This window comes from Lichenostomus cassidix, chromosome 2 (genome assembly GCF_008360975.1).
Source record: "Lichenostomus cassidix isolate B80296 chromosome 2, HeHo_3.0, whole genome shotgun sequence".
NCBI classification, from domain to species: Eukaryota; Metazoa; Chordata; class Aves; order Passeriformes; family Meliphagidae; genus Lichenostomus; species Lichenostomus cassidix.
In genome coordinates, this window is record NC_139482.1 from 105,616,902 (window position 1) to 105,625,227 (window position 8,326).

The following is an 8,326-nucleotide window of genomic DNA, read 5'->3' on the forward strand; positions in this document are numbered from 1 at the left end:
TAGTTCACCGAACACCATTAAAAGGAAAGTTCCCTTCACTTCTGTCCATCTGGGCTAATAAAAGGGCAGATGAAAGGGAAGGATTTGCTCAGAAATCATGGTATGGTCTTTGCAAAACAATAAGGAGATTGAAGACCATTTCAAGGCAGAGCATAGCAAACATCCAGTTAATAAGGGCCCCAGAGGATCCAAAGGATTTGAGTTCAGGGATGAAGATTATGTAGGCAGTTGTAGCCCTTTAAGGGATCTAGGAAAATTGAGTGTGAGGAGGGGGAATGCATTTAATCCCCTCACTGAGTACATGGGAGAATTATACAGCATACAGGCATTGCTGATGCTCAGCATCACATTTTAGGATTGAATATAACTTTGTTCCCAGTCTAGAATTTACCCACCAAACAGAGAGGTTGAAAGGCAGCATTAATTACACATCTGTCCAGCACGTAGCGATACTCAGGTGTCGGGTGTCATATAAATGTGAAATGTTGCTATTCTACAGGGTGGCTTCTATACATGTGTAGATTAAACAATGGCTTTGCACAAGACTAAAATCTGCAGTGCTGCTGCTGAAAAGAGTTAATTGTATGGCTGCAATATTATGGACACTGTGGTTTTACTGAGCTAAAAGAGGAGGACAGTGATTCATGGCTGCATCCATGCTCTTCGTCATGAAATATAAATTAAAAATAGTTGTATTATGTTAGGCTACCTGTATTGTTACATTCATAATGGATATCACACATCCGTCCTTGCTCGGTGTTGCAGGCAAAGCATGTTAGAGAAACTATGGCAGTATTTTTCTTTTAGGTGTAACAATCTGTCAGTATCAAATTCTCTTAGTCAGTAGGGAGCATATAGTGTTGATTTACTGAAAATCTGGGATTATGTCTGCTCTGTGGTGAGCATAGATTTAAGAGGGGAGAGGTAAGGGGTCTCCAAAAGGTGAAGAAAAACACAAATGAAACCTAGCAAGGAAAAAATAGCTTGACAGCTAAGATGCAGTACAGTCACCATCAAGCCTTCTTGAAGGAAAACCCTTGCACACAGGAATGCTCTGAGCACTGCACACTGTACCTTAAACAACCCACTCCATTACCCACTTCATGCCAAGGAACTGTAAATGTATATATGAAGCTGTGGCTTTTCAGCCTTACGAGAAAAAACCTTAATATTTCTGTGTTCCAGTGTACAAATATTTTCAGTGATGGACCAGAAACACGGGCACGCCCATTAGGGGGCAAAAAACAAGAAAGGATTTCCTTTATCATTTATTCCTTTCACAGCAAACTCTGTTAAACAAAGAGTGGGTGACAGGCAGGTTCAGCGAGATGGACTCTGCAGATGCCATGGGGGCTGCAGCAGCTTGATCCCCCTGTGTCACTCTCTGTGCTGCTGGTTTGCACAGATCCTCCTCATCCCTTGAAGGTGCATTGCAGCTCACCTCAGTCTTTGCACCACACTGCATCAGGCCACAAAGATTGCAGGGGCTAATTCAGGCCATTTTGTTAAGGGCTGAAAGTTGCAGCCAGCTGAGGAGTAAAGGTGCCACAGTTACAGTCCCATCCTAGTGGAACGGTGCCTCCTCCATCACAAAATGCAGTTTGGCACTAATTGGTACCTTTAATAGCAGTCTCAGCAGAGAGCCTGGGAAGGCTTTCCTTCATCCTTGTTCTGGGCCTTCCATGCTGGCTGGGGATGCTTTCATTGCTGCTGCCTGCATTGTAATTGTTCTGGGGATAAGTAAAGGATTTCCAACTCTGGCCTGCCAATCTGTCACCCTTCAATAGCCACAAAGTCACAGAGAAATTAATTTTAAAAAGCCAAATATCACATTAGTAGCCACCGCACTAGCAAAATACAAGCAATTAAAAACCACCCTGCAAATATATTGAGCATCCAGCATGAACATTTCACTTGATTTTATCCCACAAAGAGGGGTGATTCATTTGTGGGGAAGAGAAGAAAAGTAACCCCAAACCCTCTAACTCTTCTCTGGTATCAAACACTACAAAACTTCATGGGATTTATTATATTTAAAAAAAAAAAGAATAATAAAAAAAAGAATTAAAAAAAAAGGCTCCTTTCCCTTTAAAAAGAGAGGAGCTACTTGGTCTGATGCTGCTGCCTTTATCAGCCATGAAGTTCCCAGCAAGGTGCTGTTAGTGCCTGATTAAACCTCATACCAATCTCTGTCCCCCATGGTAACCCAGAAGACATCCACTGAGAGTGGCAGCTCTTATTCATTTTAATTGCCAAGGATCTCTCTGTGATGGCCAGTTTTCTTGTCTCTCAAGGACTGGAATGGAAATCCATCTGATTACACGAACAATCCGGGTGCTCTGACAGATCTGAAATATGAATATGGAGATGGCATTGTGCTCTGCACTGACTCCTGAAACCCCAATAGTAAATTATGATCTGCCACTAAAACAATTTCAGGGCACAGTACAATTCACATAAAAGCCCATTTTCTGTAATGAAACACAAATTATTAATAAATCAGTCCAGAGGGGGGAAAAAAGTGAAAAAGAGATTTTGTTGCTGGTGTTCTCATGGAACATCACAAACACAAATGTACATACACATATAGGCATGCTTCCCTTTCTCTTATACACTGTTTTCTACAGCTTCAAGTGGAGATGATACACAGAGTATAAAAAAATCCCCATGGGCCACCACAGTATTCCTGGAATTAGCCCCATGTCCTCTTGCTGTAAGCTTAACCTTGTCCCACCCCTTGGGTGAATTGACCTCCAGCTTATGCAGCTTAACATGGAGGGACATTTTTATTGTCCAAATAAAACTTGCAATCCTCATGCTCACACAGGAAACAGCTCATCTTCCTCCTCCATCCCTTTGACATGTGCTTTTGGTGTCAGGGGACCCTCTCAAGGAGAGCAGTCTTGCTGGATTTGGCCCAGAGCACCCACTGTGTTGAAAGGGAGACCAACTGCCTGTATAAAGCCATATAAAAGAGGACCTAGTCTAAAACAATGAGTTTTACTGCCAAATCCAGAAAAACTGTGTTTGTCTGAAGGTTAAGCATGGGGTGGAGCTTAGGAAGGAAGTCTGCTTAAATAAGCCGTAACAATCCGGGGCATCTCCTGAACACCCCAGCACCCCAAAACAACCTGTGCAAACACCAAGCCGCTTGGGATGGATTGAAATCAGCACAGACAGTTCATCAACAACATGCCAGCGATTCCAGCTCAGCCTGTTCTCATTGCTCTGCAATGTGCTGACACGAGAGGGGAGGATGTGGCCACACAGGCACCTGGATGCAGCAAACATCCGCTGGCAGAAAGGGAGGCCAGCGAGGGTACTTTGATTTGGGCTTGCCAGCAGCTCCAGGCAGCTGACAAAGCAGTGTGGTGACAGTATTAACATGTGCAGGGCAGGCAGGCACATTATTATTACCACATATTTCTACTAAAACAGCGCCTGAGGCTTCAGAGGACCATCGAGTCAGCCAGCTGAACATACACTGAGGAAACCAGGTCCACAGGGCTTTAGATCCTCTTGAAAGCCATGGAAAGAGTAGAGGAAATATAATGCGTATAAAGAAGGACAAGGGGGTTTAGTGGGTTTAGCACTGCCTCAGAGGTCAGGAAATATGGGTTGTAACCCTGGCTTTAGCCCTAGTCTGGTGGATGACCTTTGGTCCCCTGAGTGTTTCCTGTCTGCAAAATCTGAAACTTCCATATGTTTGGCTTTCCCTGGCAATGGCATCAGTTTCCAACTGGAAAATTTGCCTGGGCAGGGGAAAAAATAAAAAAGACACTGGAGTTTTGTCAAAAACTTCTGCACATCTGGAGGTCAGGCCTTCACAGCAAGGACATGACCACTGGACATACATGGAAAACACAGCAGTAAAAACACTCTCCTAAAACATCCATCTCCCAATACTTTCCCTCAGTGGTGCACAAGCACCTTATTTTGTTTTGATCGTCTCAGAGCCCCAGTAAAATCAGGATAATGATACAGATTTTGTGAAACATTTGGAGATCTGATGATGCAAAGTGGTAGACAACAGATTGGCATTTATTCATCAGGTATGCATTTGAAACACCATAATAAAAGAATGAGAATAAAAAAAACCCCACTGCTTTAGCCTTAACTCTCTGTCCTCTTATCTCTCGCCTGCTCTCTCCTGGGAGTATTAGCCTAGGCAGGGGTTTCAAAGTGGCATCTGAAGAAGGCTGTTCACCTCAGTAAATCAGGGCAGGGATGGTGTTCCCTTATTAGTGCTCAGAGGTAACACCACAGCCTAGAGGGTTCAAATGTTGGGCTGCCATGTTTAGTGCCATGTTTAGCCAACAGCACAGCTATCTAACACTTCATATTTAGGCTGCTTTTTGCATTTTTTAGCAGCATGTGGTACAACCAGTAATTAATTTGGTTATCCCTGGAGCCAGTGCCTGTTATCAGAGTTTTCTTTTACATAACGGAGATAAACATGCAGTAGTTTTTGAGACACACTGATGTGCATATACCCATCTGTGTTCTTTTCCTCTACACAGGAAGGAATCCCCACAAAAGGAAGAGCCTTTAGGAGTGAGGCTTCAGTGCAGCCAGAAGAAAAAGTCTAGGGCAGAAACAGAGATGCACAAAGACCTTCTGCACCCAACAGCTTTGGCATTCCATTCCGCTAAGGACCCAGCAGGTTTGGGCATGACGCCTGCAGAAACCTGTTGCCTCTAGTAGATAATGCTGGTAATAACTGAGAAGAAAGATGTCTGAATCCCTATTGCATTTGTTGCCCTAAGCAGAAGAAATAATCTGATTGGTTACTGTAATTTATTCTTGAAATGGAAAATAACTAGAAAGGGCCGAAATATAAATAGTTTTAATAATCAAAGAAAAGACTGAAATAAGTAGAGTTCGCAACCTCCGTAATTTATTTAAGATGCATAAATGCCTCAGATTTTCATTAATTAGTGAATATGTGTTGTTTTCTTAGAGTATAAGAATGATATTTTTGAACACCAGTGTAAAATGAAAACTAAAACATACATGTTAGGAATCATGCTCCAAAGGACTCCTTCAGAGAGATTAGGGCAGGAAGCAGCTGATTTCAGTTTTTCCATTATTTCACCCTTACATGAGATGGTTACTACAAGTGCTTGCAACTGATTGAAATGTAGCTGTGTAGCACAGGCTGGAGGGTGACCACAGAGAATAAAACCTCCTTCTCCACAGTGTTGTTTACTGACCTGCATGAAGCCTGCTGGTAGTTTTGGACATTTCAAATTTGATAGGTGTCCAAAGCACACAAAACTGAATTCACTAAGTTCAGTCTTAAAATTATGTGCCTCTTTGCTTTACTGAATAGGAAACAAAGTGGTCACCAGAATTGTCACTTGTTTGTGTTTAGCTGAGCACTACCAGTTGAGGTTAAAGACTGAATGAGACACAAAAAAAGAACTATGGTAGATGCATTCTCTCTAAAGTACAGATACAGGGTTTTAGTGGGATGGGAAGAAGCTTCTATTATTGCTACAAATGATGTGCCTCTTTTGTAGTAAAGAGGGAACATCAAGTCCCAGTGCATCACAGAAGCACCTTGGAGAATTCAGACTTCTCTTTAAATGAAGTGAGACCTCTAGAAACCTTTCTCTGTTTCCATGATGACAATAACACAATGGGCATGCACCCACCTCCCTCCTCCTCCTGTCCTGTCCTCTCCTGTCCTGTCCTCTTCTCTCCTGTCCTCTTCTCTCCTGTCCTGTCCTGTCCTGTCCTCTCCTGTCCTGTCCTGTCCTGTCCTCTCCTCTCCTCTCCTCTCCTCTCCTCTCCTCTCCTCTCCTCTCCTCTCCTCTCCTCTCCTCTCCTCTCCGTCCCATTCCCATTGCCGTTCCTTTTCTTTCTTCCTTCTTTCCTCTATGAAAGAACTAAGTGAATCTGTCCAGGGAAAGGCACAGCAGGAGATTTAAGTATGAGACCATCTCCAGTAACATGAATCCCTGGAGCAATGGGATAAATTTGAGAAAGAGAGTATTTAGGCTGAATATCAGGAAAATGTTCCTAATGGCTTGGACTGCTTGAGCAGTGGAATTGTCTTCCAGGCAAGGATGGAAACACCAACATTTGACTCACTTGAAATTGGACTGGACAGCATGTTGGCAAGTGTACTGGAGGGAGAGATCCTGCTCTGGAAAGGGAACGGTCTCTTGGACACCGGATCTCTATGACTCTGTTAAATATTCCAGTGTGAAGAATGTGAGGAAAGAAAATATTAGGAATCGCCCAGGGACACAGCTAATCCCACAGACATAACACTTGAACCAACTGCAGTAGAAATTATGCTCATGTGAGGGACCCAGGTTGGGTCCCAAGTGGGATGAGGGCTTTGGCATCCCAGATGTGGCCACGACACAGACTTGCTGCTCATTGTCACACAGGCAGGGAGCAGGACACTGGGACACAGGGAGAGGGGACAAATGCTCCTGGACTCTTGCTGGCAGGGAACGTGAACAACAAGCCTGTTGAAACAAAGTCAGAAAAAAAAGAAACCTGAGCCCTGGCAGCATCTGCTGCCTCTTTACATCCATGACCAGGTGTCCCTTCTCCTCTCTGTCTTGGCAAAACACCTCTAAATGCATGTACTGTGTCTATCTCTGTTGCCACTTTCTGATGTCCTCAAAATGCAGATGTCAAAAAAACAAAATGAAACAAAACAAAACAAAACAAGCCCACAATATTTTGAAACTTCAGATTTCACTGCACCAAAAAAACCCAGTGGTGACTACTAGGGAGAGGGCTGCCTACAGATGCCCTCATGTTCCTTCAGCTAGGGCTTCTCTTGGTATTTGTGGTGGGGCAAACCAAGAGTTGCTGAGAGCAGAATGGAACCCTGACTGTGGTTTTAACTGAGCCCTGATTCCATTTTTTGTCCCTCCGCATATGGATGTAATATATATTCACAAGCTTTTTTTTTTTCCTACCATTTATAATTTTTTTTTTTCATTTCCAGTCATGGAGCTTTTCTGGACAAAACAGTTATGATCCAAATATCCTGAGAACAGTCTCCAATGAAGCAGTTTTCCTGAACATGTACAGACAAAGGAAATTATTTCCTTACTGAAAGAAAGCACTTCAAAGTGCCTGGACCAAACTCCGCTCCAGCTCAGGTTTCCATTCTGTGTCGCAGCTTGGACAACAGCTCCCACAGAGAGCCATGCTCCTTGTGCCTGGTTTGAATTTAGCCAACACTGGGCATAGGGTAATGGGAACTCACAAACCAGCCCAACCTCCTCTCTTCTCCTTTCCTCCACATCCCCCCCCCCATATGTCCTTCCTTCTGCATGGTGTTTGTGGCTTCTCAAATGTCAGTAAAGTTCTCTGTGATGTGCCTCTATCATTCAGCGCTCTGGGAAGCTCTGTTTATCTGCTGTTCTGACACAGCTATGTCGATCCAATGCATCTCCTTTCCTAAAACTCAGCTTGAGTCAAAAACTCTCCCCAGTTAGTCATGATCTTCCTATCACCATCTCTTGCGAAGGTGAGGTGGAGGGCAACAGTTCTCGTGAGGATGAAATGGATTGAGAATGATTTTGTATGACAACTGCTGGGGATCCAATATCTTTCTGTTGGTGTTGCTTACAGGAACAATAATGCCTGGAAACCATCCAATACCTGTGTGTTGGCCCATCTTCAGCACATGCCAAATTCTTCTCTTGTGGGACAGCCTGGGCACAGCCCACATATATTTATGTGTGATCTCCTAGTCAAACTGTGATCTATTTTTGCCAGTCTCCTGAGCATAGTCCCTCTTCCTACATCCTGAATGTCATCTCAAACTATAAGGAGGCTGACCACTCCAGGAAGGGTCAGATGGCAGTGCATTTTTGTACCTTTCTTTCTATCCACGCAGAGTGTGGGGCATGGCCCTCACACCAGGACCTTGCTGCGCTGGAGCATGTGCTGGGAGGAGTGTGAGGTTCATTATTTCATCAGAAGTGGGTAAGTACCAAGTCATGAATCTCTTACTTGTGGGAGAAGAGCCCTTATGTTCAAACAGACATGTTATGTCTGTGACACCTCTGTCCTTCACGAAGATAATCCTTGATGTGGTTTCTTCCTTCCATGGATTTGTCACTGCATAAGAGCTGCCATCTCCTTTCCATTCAGAGCAGTACTGCACAGCACTGCTGTGACTGCTGAACTGTACAGAGGACTCCTCCCACTGTCACATAACCTGCTCTCAGCAATGTCCAGGGTACACTGAAAGAGGACAATAAAATCTCCCCTGTCCCTCAAATGGCCTCTACTTACTGGCAAAGTCTGGCTTTCTGTATTCAAAGAAAGAATTCGGGACACTCATGAG